This window comes from Equus przewalskii, chromosome 5 (genome assembly GCF_037783145.1).
Source record: "Equus przewalskii isolate Varuska chromosome 5, EquPr2, whole genome shotgun sequence".
In the NCBI taxonomy this organism is placed as follows: domain Eukaryota; kingdom Metazoa; phylum Chordata; class Mammalia; order Perissodactyla; family Equidae; genus Equus; species Equus przewalskii.
The window spans coordinates 72,404,732-72,431,919 of record NC_091835.1 but is presented as its reverse complement, the minus strand read 5'-3'; the positions used below and the strand labels follow the sequence as shown (position 1 = coordinate 72,431,919).

General features: G+C 50.2%; 1 protein-coding gene across 1 annotated transcript in view; it reads right to left on the bottom strand.

Moving 5' to 3' along the window:
* The window catches only part of MUCL1 (mucin like 1), a 56,006-nt gene extending 51,354 nt beyond the window's left edge, over positions 1-4,652 (bottom strand). Inside the window, exon 1 of the mRNA XM_070619616.1 lies at positions 4,528-4,652. The gene's annotated coding sequence lies outside the window, so the exon portion shown is untranslated. The remainder of the gene's footprint in view (positions 1-4,527) is intronic.
* Positions 4,653-27,188: the final 22,536 nt, after the last annotated feature.

The following is a 27,188-nucleotide window of genomic DNA, read 5'->3' as shown; positions in this document are numbered from 1 at the left end:
CAGCCAATAATTCAGAAACGTGGTGGAGGTGAGGTGTGGTCATGCAGAACCCACCAGTACAGCTTTTCCAGGCCCCAGAATGCTGACCAGGGTGCAAGGCAGGGTTTTGCTTATTTCTAGTAGCTTCTGATCTCTTGTAATTCCTGTAATTCCTTTTATTTCTATGGTGGTTTCCCTTCTGTCATTTCTTCTTTTCCATATTTGTGACATCTTGCTTTTTTAAAAAATTAGGTCGGCTATTGGGATTATCTATTTTAGTTTTTGAACAACCACATTCTGCATTTATATATTGATTCTACTATTGTAAAACTTTCCAACCTTTTCATTTCTGATTTTATCTTTATTTCTTATTTCTGCTTCCTTCTGTGCTGCTGTTATCTCTGTAAATTTTTCAAATAGAATGCACGGATTATTATTTCTTTCTTCCTTTTGTAATTAATGCAACTCCTTAAAGCTATGAATTTTCCTGTGAGCACAGCTGTAAGCAATATCCCATTAGTTCTTATATACGTACTGTTTTGTTATTACTGTTTTCTAGAAATTCTGCAATCTCTCTTTCTATCTCCTCTGACTCTAGAGACAAGCTTGTCCATTTCTGGGTGGAAATGCCTTGTTTTCTTCTAGTTTGGGTACAATGTGTTCAAGAATGTCATCGGTACTGCTTCTGCTCTTTGCAATCTACAGACATTTTCATGGTGACCTAATGTATGGACAATTTTAGTGACTCTTTTGTGAGCACCTTTTAATTATCTGCTGGGCTCAATTGTTGAGACTTAGGGAAAAAGTGAATTAATTTCCATTAGTGTGACCCCAGCTAAGAAGAAAACTTTTTACAATGACTCAACAGCCTCATGCCACAGAGGATTCATTCTCCACCCTGGTCACAGTTTTCTCTTTCCCAATACCCATTTCCAAAGTAAAACCACAGTCGGATGGGAGTGTCTTCGTACAAATCTCACCTATGACACCAATTGCATCCTTTCAGGTGAGCTCCAAATTGGGGGAAAGGAACGCTTACACACACACACGCGCGCGCACATACAAATACCTGATTTGTTTAGTCAGCGTTACAGGAACACATGGACCACAGCAGGGCCAGTACATCTCACTGTGGCTTTCCTTGGCTCCTGAGTCCCCGCAGGGCTGCACTTCTGCTAGCAACACTGGCCACACCAGGTAGGTCTGTCTTAACTTTGTCCTGGGCCACAGCCTTTTTATTTTAGAGCTATAGCGCCTTTTTAAGAGAAGTTCCACAATGTTGGGCCCTGGCAGGGCCAGCCAGCAGATGTTTGAGCCCCACTCAGAACCAGCGAGGGCCCCCAGATGCCCAGCTGCCCCAAGCCTGGCCTCCAGCCTCATGGCAGCCGGAACCCATTCCCTTGGAGGGTTTATAACCAGATGTTGTGGAAATAACAATTACACGGCTTGGGTGGATTCAATCTCTACAGCTAATCATAGGAACTAATTCTAGGTTGTATTACCAAATAATTTCAGGGAAAAATCAAACGATGTTATTTCCTTACCAATAAGCCAGTCAACTATGTGTAAAGTCTCATCATCCAGTATGGGGTACATATTTTATTCATGAATCAATTTCTAAACAGAATTTGACAGTGCTAGCCACCTCCTACGAGATGTGCAGATCAAAATAATTAACCTTAGGTCAGTTCCAGTTCACAACATTGATCTGGGCAGGTAAGAGGAAGCGGCCATGTCGGCAGCTCTAGGCAAAGCCAGCTCCCTAAGCCCTAGTGGGGTTATTTTAAGCACCAGGTGTTCTGTGGGCAGTTAAGATGAAAGAAGACACCCACCAGCTCTGGACAGGCCCCATAACCTGTGACACTCCCCCATCCTCATCCACAGAGCTGGAACAGAGGTAATGTCCTCCCAGTGATCTGTACAAGAGATGCGGGCCCCTCTTCTCTGGACCCTCGTGACCCACCCACAGAAGCAGATCTCAGAAACCACATATGTGCCCCATAACCCGTTCCCTGGCATAGCCCATCAGTGCAGACTGACAGCTGACCCAAGTTGGACCAATCAGACTTTGGATCCTAAGATTTTGGAGGTTTGAATCAAGAGAACCTGACAGCTGTTGGATGCTGTGGTATAATAAAAATATATTTGGTCTTTGTTCCTGGTTCCTGGCACAGAGCTCCTAAGACCCTTGAAATTTCTTGAGTGATAGGAGTGTCTTCTGTTACTCCTAACGAGCCCCTTTTGATCACATCTGAGCTTATGCCAATGAGGTGTCCCTACATAGCTGCAGGACGGGAGCTGGTCACCATAAAGACCAAATGATCAAAGAGTGGGAACTTTCAGCCCCCACCCTCTGACCTGCGGGGAGGGGGCAGGGGCTGGAGATTGGGTTATAAAAACTCTTGAATAACAAGATTCGTAAAGCAATCAGGTTGGTGAACACATTGAGGTGCTGGGAGGGTGTCATGCCAGAGAGGGCATGGAAGCTCCATGCCCTGTCTCCCATACCTTGCCCTACGCATCTCTTCCATTTGTCTGTTCCTGAGTATAATAATCAGGTAAGTGTGAATACTCTTTTCCTGAGATCTGTGAATAGTTCTAGTGAATTATCAAACAGAAAGAGGGGTTCATGGGAACCCCAAATTAGTAGTTGGCCAGGAAGAAGTGTGGGTAGCCTGGGGACCCCTTATGCGGCTGGCAACTAATGTGAGGGTAGCCTTGTGGGACTCAGCCCTTAACCTGTGGGGTGTGCAATAACTCTGGGAGATGGTATCAGAACTGAATGCAGGACACCCAGCTCGTGTTGCAGAATTGTGCTGAGAGAATCATGCTGAGCATGTTAATGCTGGAATCCTGGACGGAGGGCCCTGGTTTCTTGCCCCCAGGGTCCTGGGGTTCCATGAGCACCCAGTCTCCTTCAAGCAAAGCCTTCCTCTTCATCTCTCTGTCTTTCTGCCTCTATTTCTCTCTGTGTCTCTGTGTGTCTCTCTGTCTCTGTTTCTCCCTCCCTTCCACTTCTTTCTCTATGTATATACCTCTCTGTGTGTCTGTGTCTCTCTGTGTCTCTATCTTTCTCTCTGTCTCTGTCTCTTTCTCTGTGTGTGTCTCTGTGTGTGTGTCTCTCTGTGTCTCTGTCTCTCTCTCTCTCTCTCTCTGTCTCTCTCTCTCTGTCCGTATGTGTCTCTCTGTCTCTCTCTCTCTCTGTGTTTTTATATGTTTGTCTCTGTCTCTGTCTCTTTGTCTGACCTACTTTTTGGCAGAGTTTGAAGATCGGTATTAATTCTTCTTTAAACATTTGAATTCACTAGTGAAGCCGTCTGGTCCTGAACTTTAGTTTCTTGGGAGACTGTTGATCACTGATTCAATCTCCTTACTAGTGGTCAGTCAGTTCAGATTTTCTATTTCTTCATGATTCAATCTTGGTAGATTGTTTCTAGAAATTTATCAATTTTTTTACTTTGACTGCCTTTTTGAAGGTGAGCTCAAGGTCAGCAAATGTGACTCATGGCTATTATCATTGTAATTAATAATTATCATATTATTATAATTAATGATATTGATAAATAGTAACACCAATGGGCATTAAGAAACGGCCAGGGAGTGAAATAAGCCAGACAGAGAAAGACAAATATTGCATGATCTCACTTACATGTGAAATCAAAAAAAAACAAACTGATGGAAAAAGAGATCAGATTTGTGTTGTCAGAGGTGGGGAGATGGGGGGTTGGGGGAATTTGGTGCAGGTGGTCAAATATACAAACTTTCAGTTATAAGATAACAAGTGCTGAGATGTAAAGTACAACATGATTTTAAAAAGAAGAGAGAGAGAAGGGAGAGAGGGAGGCAGGAAGGGAGGAAGGGAGGCAGGAAGGAAGGAAGGAAGGGAAAGAGGCAGGAAAAAGAAAAAGAAAGAAACCCAGAGGATTCAGCTATTTGAGCTGATTTAGGCACTTGGTTGGCCGCCATAGACAGTGGAGGGCGGTGGCGGGGAGGTGATGACGAGTCCACCCGCCTGGCCTAAGCTCTCCTCCCAAAAGTACAGGGCGTTGCTCCTGCGCCCCAGCCCGCAGGAATGTGACGCGCAGTTTTTCCACTCCTGGTGCAGGTCGCCATCATGGACCCTCTGCGGGACTGTTTCAACAATCACATATCCCAGCGCGGCGTCGCAATGGAGGTCGCCACACTGGGCGACTACTTCCGTACTCGCATGCTCACAGTGTCACCTGGCACATCCACGACCACCACAACTTCCTGCCCTATTCCTCGGGTATGAGCCTCTGGGAGCGGTGGTGACTTAGTGCCAGGGAGGGCGCCCACGTCAGTGTCTGATCAGCCCACCTCTTCGGGCTCATGAGGGGCACTAGGGGAGAGACGGGCCCTGCCCCCACCTACCTGTCCCACCGTAGACACCCTAGGATTAGGGAGACACTCATATGTAGGCTGCGTAACGTCCCTTTCCCTTCTCCCCATTTTCTTCCCTCCCAAAGAGACACCAGGATGGATCCCAGATGCAGAGCTGGTTCCCGGCTTAGCGCTGCCCTGACTCACTCATGACAGGGTTGATCTTGCCCCTTGGGTCCTTGGTCTCTCGTATGTGTGGTGACAAGGTTGAGCTACATAGCTGTCGGGACACTCCCCTTCTGACCGCGTTGGTAGCCAGCCGGCTACTGGTCAAGTGGGGAGGGGCCACATTGATGTGGGCGGGGTTACAGTCGACGTGGGGTCCTCCATCGTCCTGGACAAGACCCCAGCCCACTCAGGTAAGCAAGGCTCTTGTGAGGGTCCCTGCGGGTCCGGCAGGGGGCTCTGGCCCCTTTCTGAGAAGAGAGCCTGGGAGTCAGGGGAGGGGGCCTGGACCACTTGAGCTTCAGACTGAGTCTGCATCCTTTGTGTGGCCCTGACCCTGGGCCTGAGCTCTGAGCCTCCATTTCCTCTCCTGTGAGAGGCGGAAGAGTTGACTTTATAATTAGAGCTGGGTAATAACTGCTAACAGGGTTTGAGCATTTGCTAAACACTCTTCATGCAGTATTTACTGTAATGCCTTGCAAATTCTCCAGAAGCTAGGAACTGTTATTGTCCTTGCTTTATAGCTGAAGACATACCCAACAGAGAGTTTGCAGACTTGCCCAGGGTCACACAAGTAGGAAGGAGCAGAGCAGGGATTGAACCCTGTGCTGCCCTGCTTTGAAGAGAGGATGCAAGTGTCCTCAGGACCTGGTCCCAGGCGGGCTGCCAGTACTCCCCATGAGCTCAGCTTGGGTACAACCACCTCAGTGCAGCATTTGACCAGCCTCTTTGACTAATGAGGGTTTCATAGGTATAGAGTAACAGTCACACCAGTTTGCCTGGGACTGAGGGGCTTTCAAACCCAGAAAGTCCTGGGAAAACCAGGACAGGTTGCTCTCCCTACACGTGCACGAGGTTTTACTGTGCCCCAGGCCTGCTACCCCTTCCCCCAGACCCCACACTCAGTCTGCCCTCTGTCACCGTGCACCTCTCACTCTGGCCTCACTGCTCGCCTGACCTGCTCTTCCCTGGCTCTGTGTCCCTGTGCAATCCCATCCAACCTTCAGACTCTGGAAGGCCTCTGGGGACCAGGGGTGAAGCACACAGGGCCCTTGCCCACAGGGACTGGGGTGGGGTGGGAGAGACAGTCTTGAAAAGAGCTAGAACCAGGGGTCTGACTTCATTGCCAGGTGGGACAGTTCATTCCCATGAGCTTACAAGGGCAGCCTCCCTAAGCAATGAATAAGTGGAGGAGACCAGAAAAGGCGTCCTGGGCGTGGGGAACAGCCTGGGAAGAGACAAGGGGCTGGAAAGTGTGTGATGTTTCCAGGGATCCAGGAGTCATCAGATGTGGCCAGAGCTATGGCACATGGGGTGGAGCATGGAACAGAAGGAGAATCCAGGTCCACAACGCAGGGGCCTCGAATGCCAGGCTAGGAGATTGGACTTGACCCTCCAGGTGCCAGAGAATTCTCTGGTCACTCACAATGCGAAGCACTCAAAGCTTTGGAGCCAGGCCTCAGAAGCTGGGTCACCTTGGGCAGATGACTCTACTTCTCTGGGCCTCAGTTTCCTCATCTGTAGTTTAGAATGACTGGACTAGAGATTCAGGATCCTTCTAGCTCTTAGGCTCATCTGAGCAGCTGGACATGTGGGAGGAGGGGCATTCATGTGGAAGGACCTGTGAGAGCAAAGGCAGGAAGGGGATGCCTGGGCCATTTGGACCAGAAGATGCTTCAGGCTGACTACGTTGGGGAAGAGCGGGGAGATTGGCTTGAATGGGAAACATAGTGCGGAGAGCTCCGGATGCCAGCAGGAGGAATTTCGGACCTAACCCTCTCGTCGCTCCATCCATCTGCCTTGCAGAGACGGCCTGGAATTGCCCAGGCTTCTGGCAGGAAGAGGCTGTCACGCTTCTGCCCTCCCCTCCCTATCCGAGTCTTCACCTGCAGACCCTGAGCATCCCTAGCTGGAACTGCAGCTCAAAGCTCACAGAGCACCTGCAGAATCTCCAGAAAGGTGAGGCAGGTGGCCAAGGGGTCCAGACACACTCGTCCCTCTCCATGCCAGTCAGGCCCCCCAGTCCATCACCAGACAGAAGGGGTTCTCCTCAGAGTTGTCATGGCTCTGCGAGGTCTCCTGGTCCTTATCTGCCAAACAGGGAGACTAAAGCCCCCAGGAAGATAGTGAGTGACCGGGGCCACTCAGCAGGCCAGTGACAAAGTGGGCCTGGACCCCAGCCCAGTACCTGCCAAACCCATTCTCTGATGGATCCCTTCTAACCCCCAACCCCAATCCGTTATCCACATCCTGCCTGACCCTCAGGCTACACTCCAGTCCTGCTGCCTCCAGGGACTCCTCCTGGACCCCTCGAACACCTGAGTTCCCACATGTCCTCTGGGCCAGGCAGGCATCTATTCATTCATTGAACAAATGTCTTTTGTCCAGGCACTGGGGAATGAGCAGTGACCATGGTAGGCACAGTCCCTAGGCTCACTGAGCTCTCAGTCAAGAGGGGGAAGCAAGCAAGTCACCAGACAGTGATGACAGTGATCAGAAGGAAACCCCCAGCAAGGCATCAGGGTGGGCTTCCTGGTGGAGGTGACACCTGCCAGGAACAGACTCATCCTGTTGCCAAAACTCCAGCTGCACCATCTGCCTCTTTGCACTGTGAGCAGCTCAAAGGCAGGGCTGATTGCACCTCAGCCACCCTCATGTCCTCAGAGCTTCACCCAGGGCCTGGCACCACCCCCCCCCCCAAAGTAGAATCTGCAGAATAAGGAGGAAAAGGAAGAGGCAACAGGCCAAATAACACCCTTGTACCTAATAAAGTGGATCTTGGAGACCGTGGCTCATTTCTGCAGCCAAGTGGCTTCCTAACCCTGAACCCCAGCATCACAAACCCCCACCGCCTGTCACAGAAGAAGCTGGGCGGGAGGCCTCCCCTGCAGTGGCAGAGCCTTCCCTTACCACGCGTGTGTGGCCAAGCATGACTGAGAATGCGGCTCCTGCGGGCAGCTTGTCCCAGGTAGGAGGAGAAAGGGGCTGGGCCAAGCGTGCAGCCAGACCTGCTGATGAGAAAGTCCCTCCTCCCTGGAGAGGAGTGGGTGAGGGGCAGAGCGAGGGGAGCATCAGGAGATGGTGTGAGGGTCCCCCCACTTCCCCAGATGCTACAACCACCTTATGAAGAAGGCTCTCTCATCATCATCATCAGGAGGCGGGAGGCCTTGCCCGACTCTAGAGCCGAGATCTTTAACCGCCACACAAGGAACACGTGGAAGAGATTTCACAAACCTCTTATGCTGCAGTAGCAGAGAGCCCAAACCCCCACTGTCCTGACACTGCACAGGTTCACTTCTCCCCCAGGCCGGGGGTCCAGGGGGATCAACAGGAAGGCCCTTCTCACTGTGGTCACCAGGGACCCGGCAGATGGAGCCGTAGAGCAGCACAGGCTTCCTCCGTCACCAAGCAGGAGAACGCTCCTGCTGGACGTGACGCATCACTTCTGCTCACTCTGCATTGGCCTCAAGATTGTGGCCGCACCACGCTTCACAGGGCCAGAGAAGGAGAGAGCATTCCAGAGAACTGGAAGATTTAAGGACGGGCCCAATGATGACCACAACACTGAATGAGGACCGAGACTTTCCAGATGTTGGTTTCTGTCCCTGTGTGTTTGGTGCGAGTCAGCTGGACCTGGGTTAGAATCTTCCCTCCATTGCACACCAGCTGTGTGGCTTTGGACAAGTGACTGCTCCTCTCTTAGTCTTAGTTTCCTTGTCCGTCAAGTGGGGTACCTGCCAGCTGCCTCCCAGGAAGTAGAGGATATGAAATGGAGTGTGTGAAGTACCCGGCACAGACTAGAGGCGTTGAGGCTAACGGGGGTCTTCACTGCTGCCACCTTCCTTCTGTCCCCAAGGCCATCCAGGAGTGGCCAAGGCCGACCTCTGCTGTGTCCTGCTGTGGCTCCACCACCTGTATGAGGTTCGGGAGGACCTGGTCCTGTCTCAGTCAATGACGGTGAAGTTAAAGGTAAACTGCCTCTCGCCCCATGTCCCACCCCCAGACCACAGTGCCAGGCCTCCCCAGGCAGATGCGGCACCAGGGAGCAAACCCCAAATGTGAAAGTCCTGCCTTGGAAATGACCTTGGCAAAGAGATGCCTCAGGGCATAACTCGCAAACAGACCGAGTGTGGGCTCTCGGGTAGCACGGGGAGCCCCCCCCCCCTTCATGGTCTTCTGATTTTTCAGTTATTACAACAGACGTGTGTTATTTATTTTGCATTTATTCTTGTTGTAAAACTTTATAAACAGCACAGGTATTATTTGTGTGATCAGAAAACAAAACATTCTCGCACAGAGTTCCTTTGAGGGTGACTCAGACAGTCCAGGGTGCCAGTCTGGGTGCCTCTGCCGGGGTGTCGCAGGCACCCCGTGCCTCTGGGCCTCAGACTCCTCGGCTGTAAATGGTGGAGGTGAGAGTTCTCTGCCCACAGGGCTGCTGGAGGTTCTGGGGTTGGGACGTGTGCATAGGCACCTGGCACCTAAGGGGGCCCCTCAGGCCCCGACCTCTTTACTCACTCCCTCCCCTACTGTCCCTGATGTTGCCCTCTGACCCCCTACTAACAGGTGAGGCTCCCACTGCCCATCCTGACCACCTTCTTTTCCCAGAAGACATGTCGCGACACTTCATTTCTTCCCCAGTTTGCATTCTTCGTGAGGCTACGAGCTCTTTACTCATCTCCTGCTCACAGAGAATTTCTGTAAATCTCTATGGTTTTGCTTTGGGCCTTCTTTGATGCCTGTGTCCTCAGTAGAATCCTGGGGAACCCCAACAACACAACCCAGAGGCTTCCTCCATGGTGCCTTCCAGATGCCCCCCAGGCACGGTCCTTAGTGCCATGGGGGTTCGGGGAGGGACTGTCTCTTTCCTCAGTGGGCTCCCACCCCAACTGCAGGCCCCTTGGATGGCCAAGAGCAGGCCTGAGTAGACACATGGTCCTGGTCCGCGTGAGAAAGGCTCAGTTGTTGGCCCATTTCACAGATAAGGAAGCAGAGGCTTACAGTGGCCTGGGGAGCTGCAGAGTCACTCCAACCCTGCCCCTTTGGCCTGCAGTCTGCCCCTTGAACACTGGGATACCAGCCTCCAGAATGGACATGGCGCATCTCATCCAGGTCTTCCCCACAGAGGACTCCATGAGATGGACGACTGGGGCTTCTTTGTCCTTTTGGCCCCAGAGCTCAGCACAGGGCTGGCTCATAGCAGGTGCTCAGAAATCACTTGTTGAATGAATAAATGAGGAATCAGGAATGAGGAGGATTTGGTCTGGAAAAGAGATGGCTGGGGGACTCTGTCCTCACAGGTCAGAAGGACTACAGGAGCAATAGAAACAGGCAGGATGGAGGCGGAGTGGATTTCTGGGGAGATGAAAAAGCATGACGTGTTTCTTTTTCATGTACAAATGAGCACTCCTCCTTCAGTGCTCAGCGCTGGAATGAGCGAGCCCTGGGCAAACCACTTCATTTTCTTGCACAAAGCATTGCTGTCAGAGTCGATGATAATCTAATTCTCTTTGCCTTTTAAGTCACTTTCTGTTTGTGCCTACACACCCAAAGGCTTTTTATCTCACTTTGAAGTCCAACAACTTTCCCACGAGTTGTTTTGGTGTTAGTCACTCTGGGTTGATAATCTCAAGTAGCTTCAAATCTTTCTGATTTCGGGAAGTTTTCTTGAAGTATGGGTTTCTGTTTGCTCTACTCCCTCTGGTTTCTTCTTCAGGGACTTCTGTTATGTGTATGTGGATCTCCTTTGCCTCTTCGAGATCTGTCACTTCTCCTTGAATCGTATCTCTTTCTTGATTTCCTTTTTATTTTTAGATTTTTCATACTTTTTGCTGCCATTTTCCTGAGGCATTGTCTGTTTTGTTAATTCACTCCTATTCCTTCTAGTTAAGTTCATTCTGAAGTGGGTTTCTTTTTCTTTCATTTCTCATCCTTTCCTGAGTTTGGTCACCTCATTTCTGAGTTCATAATTCTGATTTATGTGGTTCTTTTATGTCTTGCATCATTTTCTTAATGCCTTTCAGCTCATTTTGAAATAAAAGATTACAAGATTGACCTGTCCTGTGGGTCTGTTTTCTTGGTGTATTTTCCTTGTCTGTAGGGATGTTATTCTTTTTTTTTTTTCACTTTTTTATAAAACATTTCTTTGACCTCAATACTTTCCTGTTGCTCAATTTTACGTGAAATTAGTATTCCTCGACTTTTAGAAGGAACATGGCTCAGAGTAGCTTTTCTAACTTCACAGAGCTCCCCCTTCTGTTGTTTTCATAGTGTTAAAAAATATATACGGTGGCTAACTTTGTGAGGTTTCCTGATTCTGTCCCCTCCCCTGCCGTCACTTTTTCTCCCCTATCTTTTGTCTATTTGTCCCTATCCTGCTCAGTAGTCTTTTTTCTGCTTTAGAGCTTTTTTTTTTAATTTAAATCACTCTCAGAGTATTTTTCAGATTCCATGCTTTTTAAAAGGTTAGACTGTAGGCAGTTATGTTCATGATCATCCAACACATTTTTGGAGCATCTTTAATGTGACAAGCACGATCTTAGGCCAAAAGCACCTGATCTGTTCTTAAGAAATCCTGTGGCTGCTGTAACTCGTGTTGTCGGCCAGTCATCATAGAGGAAAGCCTAAAGTCCGCTCTGTCTTTTTGAAGTTTACCTGTGGGTGCGCAGTCCCAGCTGTGCCAGTAGATGTCACTGTAGTGTAGGCCAGCAACTGATCAGCTAGGCAAAAACAGTACGTGACTTGAAAAGAAAATTAGATCAGATGTGTCTGGAATTCAGAAATGTTATTTTTTTTTTTCTTGAAGCGTGATGTACTTCCATGTTAAAAAGGCATCATGTAGACTTTTTCTCTTACTGACACAGACACAGAGCTGCCACGAGTATAAAATTATGCTTATTTTGAAAGTTAAAGATTTTTTTTTAATTGAGGTAACATTGGTTTAGCCAGCCCTGGTGGTCTAGTGCTTAAGATTTGGCACTCTCACCACCACGGTGGCCTGGGTTCGATTCCTGGTCAGGGAACCACACCACCCATCTGTCAGTTGTCATACGGTGGCGGCTGAGTGTTACTGTGATGCTGAAAGCTCTGCCACTGGTATTTCAAATATCAGCAGGGTCATCCATAGTGGACGGGTTTCAGTGGAGCTTCTAGACTAAGACAGACTAAGAAGGAGGACCTGGTCACCCACTTCTGAAAAAATTGGCCATGCGAACCGTACGAATAACAGCAGAGCGTTGATACAGCACCAAAAGGTGAGAGGATGGCGCAAAAAGACCAGGTAGGTCTCTGCTCTGTTGTAGGGTCGCCAGGAGTCAGAATTGACTGTCGGCACTAACAACAAAACATTGGTTTATAACGTTATATAGATTTCAGGTGTACATCATTATAAACTGACTTCCGTGTACACTACATCGTGTTCACCACCAGAAGTCCAGTTGCCATCCCCTGTCCTGCTCAATTTTTATTCCACTCCCAGCACTTTCTCCTCCCTGGACAGGAGCCCTGACCGTTTCATGTCAACAGTTCCAGGGGCTCAACTGCTCCAGCCGCCCCTTCAGACTTACCGCAGGTGCCTGGTACCCACCCACTGATGGAGTGAGAAAAACCTGCTCGTTTTTGGCTGCTGTCCTCAGATTGGTCTGCAGTGCCCTCCAGCGAATACCTGTTGTGTATTTAGAGGCTTTCCTGCTCGTGAGTTTGCAAAGCTTCCCATGGCTTGTCTCCGCTCTCTCCCTTAGACAGGAATGACACCCCCTGTGTCGTAGGTGACTTGCCCTCATCCCCGTGTATTCTGGGGTTTGTGAGGATACTTGTCACCTAGTTTGTTGTAAATATTGTTCATGAGTTTGGGTTTTGCTATCTAGCTACCTGTCTTTAAGTGGGGGTTCAGAAAAATTCTAAATCAATGCCAAAACTGCCTCGTTTTCTCAGAATTCTCTAAAAAGGGGCTAGTTTTTTAAAACTAGTGCCATCCTAAGGAGTTTAGAATTCATCCTGCAGGTAATGGGCTGACAAAGATTTTTAAAGTGAAAGCTGGCATGACTTGATACGCTTTTTCAAAAGCCCATTCTGGCAAAACCATGGGGGACAGAAAGATTGAGGCAAGGATACCAGTAGGAGGTTATTGTCGTAGTACAAACAAGAGTTATAGCAGCCTGGACTTGGGAAGCGACAATGAAGGTAGACAGGAAGGCATGGAATTCAGAGAATCGATGTGTCAGTGCCCCTAAAAACATGACATGCATGTGGCTTGGACATTTTCCTTATTAGGGAATGTATTCTCTTTTATTTTCAGGTACCTCTACTAATAAAAAAAAAAAACGCACTTTTTAAATTGAAGAAAAATGTACTCCTTTATGCGTAATCCAGCCACAATTACCCATCCAGACTCATCTCCCACTGAGTCCCACTGTGCCCTCCAGTACGTCCTTTCTGTAGACTGAGGTAATATCTCCCCATGGGCACCATTGCCAACCCCGACTAAACCCCACTCTCAACTCCCAACACAGGAGTCCCCTGCCTCCTCCTCCTGAAGTCAGCCAATCCTCTGTCTGGTCATGAGGCCTCCTCACTCCTCCTGCTGAGCTTTCTTTCTCGCACCTGGAGTCTATATTAAATAGATCACAGATCACCTCTGAAGTGTCCTCCATTTCATCTTCTCTCCACACCACTAACTGCAAGTTCCTGAAAAAGCCTCCATGGTGCTCAAAGGAAAGAACACACAACCTAAACCCCCAAAGCTCTTTGCCCAAAGGCTCACACTGCAGGCCACAACCCCAGCCTCCTTCACGTCAGGCCTCACCCCAACACTGAGCCCCGGAACCACCTGGAGGAGGAGGACATGCTGCCCCAGGTCCCCATGTCTTGCAGGACCTCAGTTTCTTGGTTATTCTCCCGTCAGAGATAGCCGGAAAGCAGCACCCACCTTCCCTCCAGTGATAGTCCTGGTCTGAGGCTCATTGACCCTCTGTCTGTTGGGCTCCCTCCCAGGGATATTCTTGAAATTGGATGGAACTTCCCGGGATTCAGTCAAGTGAAGAATAGAACCTGCACACAACCGGAGTGGTGATTCAGACTGCTGCTCGGGACTCAACACTGGCCCCTGCCGTGGCTCTAGTCACTTGGAAGCAACGGGGCTTAGAGTGAGGCCTCAGTACACCAACAAGGCTAGAGAGGCACAGGTGACCTACCGGGGTCAGGGCATCTTTGTTTTGTCCATAGAAGGCAGGAACCCAGAAGATATTTCTGTTTTTTTCCATCACTCATACATTTGACAAACACACCTCAAGTACTTTCTATGTACAGTGCATTGTAGAATTGCAAAAATGAAACGAGCGGGAGCTGCCCTGGGCTGCATGAGGGAGAATCTGGTTTAAAGGCTAGGGTGACCCGAGATGACTTCTGGAAGCACAGCAGGGCCCTGGGAGCCATCAGGCTGCTCCCACAGCGCCCTCTGCTGTCCCGGATTTGCTGTGGCTGCCAAGACCAAGCTCCTGATTCCACGGGACCCGGGGGAAGAGCCTGGGAGATGCCTCCCACAACACGCTTCGATAGATAAAGCCTTGTCCACACAGAGGGCAGCCTCCACAAGACCCGGGAGAAGCAGAAAACACACAAAGCTGGTAGAAAACTGTTCTCAACCCAGTGTTTCTCACAGGCAGAAGTGTGCAGAGGCTGGGGGAAGAGGGGCGGGACACTGTCAGTGAACACTGTCAGTCCAGAGTGTGGACTCAGAATCCTCTCTGGAAAGGGAAATTTCCACCCCAGGAGGGCTCCAGGCCGGGAGTCTCGGGCAGTCTTGCATCAGCCAGAGAGCACTGGGAGACCTGGGGAGGGGCCAGCCCCCACACTGGGACGGCCAGAATACGCAGGGGCCTGAGAGGGATCTGATGAAGCCCAATTGTTTTACACAGGAGGGAGCAGAGGCCAAGGGAGGGGTGGTGACTTTCCAGGGAGACCCGGTGAGCCAGTGGCAAAGCTGTGAGGAGAATGCAGATTCTCCCAGTCACTCTGCAGAAAATGTTCCCGGGGAATGACATTCATAGACCAAAGGTGAACCAGGCACATGGCAGGATGCTTCCTGCGGACATGATGTAACCAGAGGCCAGAAAGGCACAGCTCGTAAGCATCAGCTACAGCAAAAGCAAAACCATTCTAAGACAAAGGGAAGGGAGGTGGTACCAGGTGACTCTGCTTAATAGATATGGAAGCCCAGGCTGGGCCCGAGAGAAGCCCCAGTCCAGACCCAGAATATGGCCACAGTTCTGACAGAAAAGACCCTACCTTATGGGTCCCTTTCTACCACTCCTGTTTCTCATCCAGATGCTCTACTCAAACAAGGCTAACATTCTTGCCGTTCCTCATACCCCTGACCCTCTTTGAAAACTCAGCCTTTAAATGAGCCCTGGACATAGGAATTGTCCTCTTTTCTTAACTCTAAACTCAGAAATGCTGGGTAAGAGTTTTAAGACACACAGAAGTCAAAGGAAAACAGCAAAGTGAAAGTTGGTCTGCTCCTTATTTCATTGGTAGAAAGACAGCAATTCCTCACATGATTATCATACCGTCCACCGCCATCGGTACTATAGTCAGAAATAAGTTTCTTTTCACTACAGAGTCAGCAACTCACCAGATAAAGGGTCAGGATAGAGGAACAGTGCTTGACAGAGTTGTGGTTTGTTGTGCTTTATCACAGAATACAAAGTTTTTTCTCCGACTGAGGAATGTGAAGTCCACATTTGGTCAAAATGGTGGCAAGGCGTCAATTTTACGTTCTCAGTGGAGAAAGGTGAGGTTCCCCTGGGTGATAGGAGACGAAGGGAACTAAATTACTTAAACCGATCAGTGACCAGAGCAGTGCCCAGCGTGTTCTCAATATTTGTTGAGAACAGATGAAGAATAAAGTCAGGTACACGGATAAGGGTTGTCAGAGGAAAGAGAATGGCTGGGGGAGTGGAAGTCTGCGGAGCAAGAGACGGCGTGAATTTCCCTGAGGCAGTCAGGGCCAATGAAATTTTGGACACGACGATTAGTATTCACTATTAAAGTGTTTTTGTGCTGAAATTTAACCCCAAATTTTCATCCAAGACAGAAACCTTATATTGGTGCTGCTTGGAGAAATTCAGAGAAAGGGGCTCTGTCCCATACTTGGGGAGATTCAGGACGCAGAGAACAGCTCAAGGAATCAAGACACAAATGACATGGACAACTCAGCAGGAAGAGGAAATCTTGGGGAAAAGTGACCCAAAGAGCAGAAACTCCTGGGAACCCACGGAGATGCTGACAAGGGAGCTGGATTTCTCCCAGTGGGAAGGAGGGTAAGTCTATTTATTGTGTGTTAAAAATAAGGATTAGAGAAAGTGGGCAGAACTGGAGCCCTCCTCCCCTGGCCCACACTGAGAAAGTGGACGACAAGTGCATGACGCAGAGAGCACACAACGCAGCAAGATTGCACACTGACAGCATATGGCAGAGCCTAGGGAAGGAATTAATCTCGCATCCTCTCCTTACACCCTCAGCCTGGCCCATTGGCTGCCCTTCTCTCTACCAGTCTATTGGATGTGAATGGAATGACTTCTCCCTAAGACTCTCCCCCTCGAAGTGTCTCTAGGTCTCTGAGGAGGTCAAATGTCCCCACTTACCCAGCAGGCCCCTTCTTGTCGTTAACTTAGAACAGGAAGCAGGGAAGAGGTTGGAGTTCTACCCAGGAGAGAGCCAGAGGACCACAGGGCGCCAGGACTTGCTGCCAGCTGGGGGCATGTCAGGACAGTGGCCTCCTGGAGTTTCTAGAATCGCAGCAGAGCAGACCAGCTGCCCCGTGCAAACCTCACTGGCAGTTCCCTTCCTCAACACCCAGCCCCACGGTGCCCCGGGCTCACACATGAATTAACAAGAACATAAAAATCCTATTTGTCTAAATCATCTCCACGAGGAAATTGGCTCTCCTTGTAGCCGGGCCTGACCCCCGGCACCTCCGGGAATTAAGGAGGTGTGTCACAAGAGCCACAGGTTGGGGACGACCCAAACCCTACTCAAGCCTCATTTGGTGCTTGAGAACTGGCTCCAATTATCCAAAGGCAGGGAATGGCAGGCAACCAAGGTAACCTTCTTTTCCTCCTGTTTAAAACTCCATTCTAACAATTTACCTTAGCTGTCTACCAACTACCCCCATCTCTGTTATTCCCTTATTTTAAGGGTCCCCAAAATCAATTGCACTCAGTTCATATGTCCCAATCCTGCATCCAAGCCTTACACTAACAAGTCCCCAGCAATGGAGGCCCTCAACTTCCATCTCCTCTCCACAGGCCTCTTTGTCTAGGAAGTCTCCCCAAATTAATGCCCTCCCCTACAACCCCCCAAGATCTGACTACTCCTCAACTCTCCATGCTGCCAGGATAAAGGAATTTAGAATGGACTAAGTGTCCCCAAGACCTGGGTCAGGCCAAGTCCCAGCTTGATGGTAATAAAGAGAGGAGGACTTCTTTGTCTCAGATAAACCAGCAGTTCCCCAGCCAAATGAGCACCACATTCTTCAAACTCGTCACCGCGAGAAACCATACTCATCCCAGATGGACTTCCATTGCTCCCAAATTGTCTCCTCTTTTGAACTGACTTTCAGAACCAGTTCAGGAGCCAGACAAAAAGGGAGCTTTATGAAGTAACCAAATCAAGCTGTCAACTCAAACCTCCCTCCACTTTATTCCTCACAGTCGGTTCTTCACGATAGTTGAGCATTTCCAAACATCAACTCACCTTCCAGACCTACATGATACGTCACTTTGAGATCATTCAAAGCCTGGAACATTGACTCTGAGGACATTTTTCTGGCAAGCATATACAAAATTCAGCCAGTCTACCTCTGGTCACACCTAGTGCACTTGACCAAGGTGACTGGTTAGCTTCTACCAACTCAGGGAAACAACTCGTTACTGAAGCGCCCACAGGGGCTCGACAGAAAGACCAGTGAAGTCACTCAAAGTGGTCAGTGTGAGATGACCAGGTAAAGGCACCTCCGTCCATGTCTTAGTCGCAGGAACCATCACCCCCAGCCTCTGAAAGGAAGGGTCGCCTCCTCTGTAGTCCACATTTCCCGCCCTACTGCTGGGGACAGGGCTCTGCACCCAAGTAGAGAAGAACAGAAGAACACACAGGACAGGAGGGTCAGATCAGCACGCCAGCAATTGCCAGGATGGTCAACCAGGCGTCCAGGGACAATCACCTCCTCCAGGACAAACAACCCGGAGGACTGGAGTGTGCTTTTCTTTCACCATTTCCAGGGAAAGAGGAACTGTACTCTTCAGGCATCATCCCTGCCCTGCCCCCACCCCGTGCCTCCCCTCCCTCTCCATTCTGGGTAGCAGCCTAGGCTTGGTAATGGATCATTCTAGACCTGTTTTAAATTCATGAAGAGCATCTTGTTCTAAGACAATGAAAAAAAAGTCTTTACCATACAGACCTCTGACCCCTCACCACCACTCCTAGGGATGCCTGCCCCTTTAATCGCTAAGGCCCAGCAAAGAGGGGCAGGGTGGTGCGGAGGCTGCTGTTGGCAGTGCTGATCCCGGCACCCGAGGGCCAAGCCCTCCTGCAGAGGACTTGTGCAAAGAGCAAGCGCTGCTCCTGCTGGCTGTGCAATCCTCTGTCCAAGGTGACTTTAGATGAGAAGACAGGATCCTCCTCTGCCTGCACATCCCTCCCACTCACACACACACACACACACCCCACCACACCACACACACCACCACACCACCACACCACCATACCACACACACCACACACACACCACACACACACACACCACCACACACACACCACCACACACACACCACCACACCACACACACCACACACACCACACACACACCACACACACACACACCACACACACACCACACACACCCACCACACCCACCACACACACACCACACCACACACACACACCACACACACACACACCACCACACACACACCACCACACCACACACACCACACCACACACACCACACCACACACACCACCATACACACACACACACACACACCCCACCACACCACACACACCACAACACACACACCACACACACACCACACACACCCACCACACACACCACACACACCACCACACCACACACACACACCACACACACACACACCACCACACACACACCACCACACCACACACACCACACCACACACACCACCATACACACACACACACACACACCACCACACCACACACACCACACCACACACACCACACACACCACACATACCACACACACACACCACACACACACACACACCACAGCACACACACACAGCACCACACACACACCACCACACACACCACATCACACACACCACACACACGCACACCACCACACCACACATACCACACACACACACCACACACACACACACCACACACACACCACACACACCACACCACACACACCACACCACACAGACACACCACCACACCACACACACCACACCACACACACATCACCACACACACACCACCACACCACCACACCACACCACACTCACCACACCACACACACCACACCACACACACATCACCACACACACACACCACCACACACACACCACACACACCACCCACACACACCACACACACCACACCACACAGACACACACCACCACACACACCACACCACACAGACACACACCACCACACACACCACAGCACACACACATCACCACACACACACACACACCACCACACACACACCACCACACCACACACACACACCACCACACACACCATATCATACACACACAAAACACACATACACATCACATACACACCACACACCACACACACACCCCCCATACACCACACACAAACAAAACACACGTATGCATCACATACACACCACACACACACATATCACATGCACACCACACACACTATACACACCACACGCATACATCACACACCACACACACACTCATACCATACACTGTACACCACACCACACACATACGCACACACATACCTCACACACACATCACATGCTTACACACCACACACACACCCTGTCATACTCATCTCTCTGATGCAAGGGCTCAGATCTGAGAAGGACTGGAGCCCCAGCCTCCCTTCCTCTAAGTTCTCTCTGTTCCTCCCCACAAAGGCTTCTACACCCACCTTTGATACGAGAGTTCATTCACCCCCTGACTCCCAACTCTTAGCCACTTTATTCCCACCCTGGACCACTGGCACCACCTGCCCTTCCTTCTGAAAACCCTGCTGGAAGCCTCCATTCAACAGAGCAGCACCATTCTTTCCCAAGCCAGATAGCCCCCATATCTGAACCTGTCTTCAGGGCCGTTCCTGGGAAGTCCCACCATGGACCACTTAGCAATTTGAGCCCCGCTGCCAGCCCTTTCCACCATGGAACCCGAAGAGACTCTCGTGCCTTTGGGAACATGCAAGCTCTCTTTCCTGACTCAGGGAAGCTTCTATGGCCTAAATCATCGGGTTTCTACAGGCACAAGCCCACCTAGCACGACAAAAAGAGGGGACTATCAGGCTGAGTTCACTGAATAAACCCACAGATATTCCAGCAAAGAGTACATCAAAATAAGCAGCTGGGTGTGTCAGTGAAATTCCCTGTTTCCAACAGATTAATGTTGCTAATGTAATCTAAGCTTGGTCCACCAGCTCCACATCCCTTCCGCCCAAATTCTGAAGATGTGTAGCACCACTCATTGATTCTCACTTCATTGAGGTCTACTGCCATCTTACTGTGTGCCCAGCATTTTGACTTGGGCCAGGGTACATAGATGAATTAAACACGATTCTTGCCTGGCACAGTTCAAAGTCTAGTGTGGGAGACCTGGCAGTGAACAGATAGCCCCAGGACAGGCTGATGGCAGCAGAGATAGAGAGAAGCACAAGGAGCCCATCAGAGCACCTGACTCAGAACTCTGAGCTAACTTGGTGGGAGGAAGAAGAAGCACAAGAAGAACACCGAGGAAATGCCCAGGAAGAAGGCATTCCTGATCTGCACCTTGAAGGATGAGCAGAAAGAAGCTATGCCATCAACATGGAGGAGGGCGTTAAAGACAATATGTGGAGGAAAACAGGTGAAGAGGCAGAGGCAGGAGCAAACAAAATCTGTGCAAGAAAATGAAAGAAGTTTGATGTGACTGTGGCGGAGTCCAGAAGAGAGCGTGAGGAAGGGTTGAAATGGAAGGGACAGACAGAGCCTGCTTGTGAAAGGACATGCGGGATCTGCTAAGTGTGTTGGAAACCACTTAGGTAGTGGGCAGATGGAAGCTAAGACTCTCAGAGGGAAAATCAGTTATGAGGCTGTTTCTCTGGTGGTGATAAGAAATAGTGAGGCCCGGAGCTGAGGCAGAGGCCCTGGAAATGGCAAAGGGACAGCATGTCAAGACGGAGGCTTGACAAACCCTCACGTCTTTGTAACATAGGTGGTCAGGGACAAGGAAAAATGCAAAATCACTCTTGGATATCTACTTGGATTAGCGGGTGGATGTTGATGCTGTTAGCACAGAAAGCAGTGGAGGAGGACGGGCCGGTGATGGGGAAGAGGCGGGGGACGCTGCGTGAGGCCAGTTTTGAATCTGCAGGTTTGATAGACTTCAATCATCCTGTGATTGCCCATCAGTTGGTGAATAATAATGTTCAGGAGAGGGGTCTGGGTTGGAACAGAGATGTGGGAGCCGTAAGCATGACTCCAAGAATGAGTCATGCAGAAGAGTGTGTAAGAGAAGAGGAGAAAAGGGCTAAGAATAGAATACTGGAGAACATTGAGGGAGCAGGAAAAGGTAAGTCAAGACAGGGGCTGAGAGGTAGCCAAAAAAGGGAGAGAAGGAGGGAGGAGGGAGAGAGAGATTGCATCCCAGCATTTCCAAAGACCAGTGTTTAACAGTGTCCCAAACCCACAGGCTGGAAAGTGGAGATTGGATGTGAATACCTTGGCAAGGATTGCTTCTGTTCCAGGGATGGTGGTGAGAACATCACAGGGTGATAAGAACATAAAGTAAAACGAGGATGTTGAAGCCAAAAAATGTTGGGTTTTTTGTTTTTTTTTTTCAAAAAGCTCGATCGTAAAAGGATTGGAAAGAAGCTAGACAGGGATGGCGTAACGGAAACATTTTGTTTGTTTGTTTTTAAGATGTCTGTCTGTCCAAGGAAGAAAGCCAAGAAAGGCTGACAATGAACCAAGCAGGAGAGGGAAGGCGGCTGGATGGAATGGGTCCCTGAGGAGGTGAGGGGGCACACTCAGAGCACAGGGAGGAGCCCCTCCCCGTTTACCCATCTGAGCCTCTCCCATTTGAACTTCACCAGTGCCCTGGAGGATTCTGCACATGCAGAGACCAAGTCAGAGAGACTATGTGACATGCCCCAAATCACCCGGCTACTAAATGGGCAGGCAGAACTTCATGTCTGCCCCTGCGGACTAGGAGGGGCGTGCTTTTTCTTCCAGGATGCGATGCCTCCTGCTACGACCACTGTATGCCAGTTGTCTCTTCATCTGTCTGGGGTCTTGCCCACCGTGTGTCCCTCAAGGCAACACCACAACCTACTCGTCTTTGTCTGCCTGGGCCCAGCAACAGTGCCCAGCACAGAGAAAGCTCTTAAAACCTCAGGAAATTAATCTCAGTCTGTTTTCACCATGACCCCAAGAAACGGGCAAGGGCAGGACCCACTCCACCCAGAGAAGACATCTCAGGGAAGAAACTGGCTTTGTCAGGACCAGAAACCAAAGTTTCAAGATGTCCTCAGCTCCCCAACTTGGACCTGGGAATGGATAAAGGAGAGAGAGGGCCAACTGTGGCATACATATTTCTCAATAAACCTGTAGGAAAAGGATTATAATTTCCAATCATGAAATTGGGGAAGAACAATTGAAGTGGGGCAGGTGAGTTGGCTCTCACAGCAAGTAAACTATAAAGTCAAGTCACAAACCTGTATCTCCAGGGCTGGTTCTGTCATCCCAAAGCAAACGAGTCCACAGGGAGGGATTCTAAGGCAGGGAGAAGCATCTTTGGGTTTTCTACTAGTCTGGGTTATCCACACTACTGGCCCCCTCCCTCGTCTGAAGGGCAAGACCGGAAATGACTACATCCTCTGGTTAATTTATCAGGAGAATTTTCTGGAGTGGAGGATCACTAGCTGGGACTGCAGACACCATAGTCAGGGCCTAGAGAAGCTGAGAAACTCTGGTTACAGTGTGGAGACCCCCAGAGAACATCCCAGCCTCTCCAGGCCTGAGTGAGCAGGGATCTCCAAACGCACTGAGAGTCTCCTTGGATGGTCTCGGCCCACTCTGGGGATGCCCTGGCCACTCTACTCTCTTCTGAGGAGGCTGAGTCTAACCTCCTGGGTCACATGCCCACTTCCACATGGAGAGAGAGATTTCTGGGCACAGACCTCCTTCCAGAACCCTCTCCAGAAGCCTATCACAGTCTCCCCCAGGACCCCAGATATCACCAGAGACACCAGCCCAAGTGACAGGTGGGAGGGGAGAGGCAGGCAAAGGATGCCAGAATGTCAATCAAGACAGTGCCAGCTCCAGAGCTGCTGTCCAGAACCAACCTGCAGGGAAGGGAGGCACCAGCCTGTCCCAGCCAGCCCTTGCTGACTTCACAGGCAGCTCTGAGGTGAGCAAAGAAGAGAACACACCACTGAAAGGCTGGTTCCTACTGGTCCCTATCATTATTAAAAGAACCCCAAGAGACTGCAGTGACATGTCAGATCCCAGGATCTCCGAGGATTCTGGGTATACGCACCCTGGCACACGGAACCATGAGATTCATGGCTGTCCTCTTCTTGGCATCTCTGGCTGGGGCCTTGGTCTGTGCCCATGAGTATGGCCCTTCCCCTGCACCCATCCCGTGGCCCCCAGAAGATGGCCCTGCCTGCATTCCCCCTTCTCCTCGTCCACAAAGGCGGTTCTCCCTAGTCTGTCTCTGTAGCCCACTCCTGCCTCCCACTGGGTTCTCCACACAAGGGCCTGTGCCCGCTGGTCAGAGGAAGCCAGGCGACCTCTGGCACCCACCTGGCTCTACAGCCACATCTCCCCGCAGTCTCTGGTTTGCCCATTCTGCTCCAGCCTCTTTGGCAGTCTTTTCCCCTCCACTGAGCCAAACCATTTCCCACCTGCCCAGACTCTTACATCTGCTCGCCCATCCCCCACTGCATTCTTTTACCCACCCGCTGTCAACCCCTACCTTATCCAATCTTCAAGCTTGCCCCTCTCCAAGGCAATGGATTTCCTAAGAGCAGCCTTACTGAAGCCCCGGAATAGGTTAGTCCCTATTTTCCATTTTATTGCCTCCTGTATTTTTCCTTCCAAACACCAGCACAAATGTAATTAAATCATTGTTTATGTAATTACGTTAATTCCTCCAAATGCCCGTTGACTGCCAGCTTCCCCCAGCAAAGACTGTCTATCTTCCTCAAAGATGTGTCCTCAGCTTCTAACACAAAATCTGGTGCGTAATATGTGCTTCTCTCATGCTGTTGAAAGAATGAAGGAGTGAAGAGCTGGGGTCCTCACATCACGCAATAATCAGAACAGGTCCTGCCCCATTACTACAACCAGGTCATGCCCCATCCATTTTAATTAGGAAACTAAGAATCTAACAAGGTGTGCAAGACAGTCAGAGAAAGATTCCATTCTCACAGGGCTGTTATGAGCTTAACTCTGGGGAGGATAACAGAGAGAAGGCTTTGGTTTAGATATTGAAAAGCATTTCTGGTGGACCCTGTGTAGCAGAAATTTCTCCCCCATCTGTCCACACCTACGCTCCTGAGATTAAAGGTCTGGGAACTCCAGCAGCCCCAGTTGGGTCTGGCTGGTCTGCTGCACGCTACTTGACATGCCACTGCTCCCTCCTTTGCAGACAACTCAGAGGCTGCCTCTGCCCCAGGATTGGTGAACCGAGTCCTTCCTGTCCCCCCTGACCCAGGAGGGTTAGCGACTGGGGATGCGAGTGGAGGACGGACAAGACGTAGAAGAGGGATCAAGGGGGAAGAGGACTGAGCTACCTACCATGAGGAGCCACAGAGAGGACAGACTTCCTGGAAGAGAGAGTCCTGCATTAGAGCAGAACAGAGCCCAGAGGAGAAAAAGAAAGTGGAGCAGGGAAAATGGGAACAATAGGAAACTTTGTGTTGAACAGCGGAAGGAAGATGGCATTAGGTGGGTTCAAAAGTTTTCATCATGTCCCACCCTCACCAACACTTTCAATTCAAAGACCTTTTACGTGGACCCCCATCTCCCACCACGTAACTCCCACTTCCTGATCCAGGCTACTTTTCACATCTAATTTCCCCAGGCTCCCCTTCTTGCATCCTCCACATCAGGCAAAGTGAATGACTTCCTATGCCCTTTCTTTTTCCTGGACACCTTTCCAATCCCTCGCCTGTCCAGGCCCAACATGCTTCAGTCCCAGCTGCTCTCTGAAGCCCTCCTCCCAACCCCACCCTTGACAATGATGCCTGCCCCACCCCCTCCAACATCCATCCTTCCCTCTGTCCTCTGGGCTTCCAGTATGGTTTCCACACACCTTCACCCTGCTATGGGCCCCAACCACACACACCACACTCCTGCGCCCCTGCCTGCCACCTCACACACAGCCCAGACCCGCCCGGGGCACACCAGCCCCTCCATCTCCTTGCAGATATCTCTGGCACCTTTCATATCAGTGAACTAAGAGAAGTTTTGATTCTTCAAATAAACAGATGGTTGTGTTTACAGCTGCAGGAGCCCCTTTAGGGCCTGTCAAAGGGAACTCTCCAGCCTACAAAACTGGGACACACAGAATCCCAAAGTTGACTTCCCGCAAGGACCTGGGACAGACATGAAAACATCAGAAGATGATCGGGCTCCAGAGACCTTCAGCGGAATACCGAAAAAACGTAAACCAGGCACGCCAGGTAGGTTCCTGTCACTAACCTAACAACCTGGAGTGTCTCTGGGGCAAGCTGCACAATGCATTCGCCTACAGACAAACACACAGACAACAGCATTCAGAAAAACAGACAAACGGACACCAAGAGACAGAGGTACAAATCCACAAACAAGTGTGGAATTTATAGCCGGATACCTCTATCTACACATACTATATTTTCTGTCTCCACCAACGCCCCATTTCATGAGCGAGTGGTTGATCCTCTCTACCATACTCCTCAGTTCCAGGGGTCCTTGACGTGGGGAGAGGCCAAGGACACTTCTCTTACAATTGATTGCTCTTTGCTGCTGATGGAACGTCTTATGCTCGAAATCAGAATTTGGTCCAAAAAATTTTGATGACTGAAAATATATGAAATTGAAACTCCAAAGCATGATTTAAAAGGTGAGTACATCCCAGGACATGGCTCTCTGTGCCCCCAGAATAAACTTAACCTCCTCCCACAAGCAGGGAGCAACACTGGTTTGTTTCTTTGGTTTTTTTGCTGAGGAAGATTCACCAGAAGCTAACATCTCTGCCAGTCTTCCTCTGTTTTCCAGTGTGTGGGCCACCACAGCATGCCCAATAACAGAGCGGTGTAATTAACCAAACCGAACCCAGGTCACTGAAGCAGAGCGCACTGAACTTAACCACTAGGCCACGAGGGCTGGCCCCAAGCAGGGAGCAACTTTTAAGGGCCGTTTCTCATTCCTCAACAATACAAGGGGACCCAGAATCTTCCACAGACCCTCCCCAACATAGCTCACTCTAGTTAGAACCTAAGAATGCCTCAAGTTTTCGATGCTTCTGTGATGCAAGGCTTTCCTTTCTACCTAGGCTCCAGCCCTCCCACACCTGCACTCACACCCAGCTTTCTCCTTTAGGATTTTGCTCCACGTAGCAGGGTTCCTGTCTTGGCCGCCAACATTCCCATGAGAGAGAAGCTAGTCCCCTCAGCAAAAACTCTCCATGCTAAGGGGTTGGTTTAGGGGAAGAAAACCAGGGTGGGGGGGGTGGGGCGGGTATGGGGGGGAGTCTCTTTAAAGTGATGCGATCTTCCTGCCAATGTGACTTTTCCTCTCCCTGAATCAAAATCCACTCTAGGTACAGGCCCTGAGGAAACAGGAAACAGGAAACAGGAAATGCCTTTGAGGCAGCAAGAAAAGACTTGAAAGATGCTAAAAACCTAAATGAACTGGAGAGAGTGAGGGTGCCCTAAGCAAGGCCTTAAGGCAGTAATTCCCCAGGGGAGGTGGGGAGGGAGCTGGTATTCCTTTCATCCTCACCTCTTGCCACATCCCACAGGCATCCGCAGCCAAAAAGACAAATGTGGAAGCCCCAGGGTTAGCAAAAAAAAAAACTAGTCCACCAAGGAAGCATAGATCCAGCCCTCTGGGTAAGTCTCTTTGTCAGCAGGGTCTTAAATCCAATGCATAAAACGGCAGGAACTCGGGGCAGCCTGCCTGAGGCCTCACTCCCAAGCACGGATAAGGGAAACAGATATACCCAGACTCCTAAGTGTGTGGGGAGGGGGCAGAGGTCAGTGCATGCCTGCGCCTACACACAGGGTTTCTGGGGTAGTAAAATTTGCTGCGTGTACCCGTCTACCAATCTCCCCCTAAGAGAGCAGTTGGTTCCCTCAGCAAAGCCACTCTACCCTCGGGGTCCCCATGGTGACTTCACCCTGAAC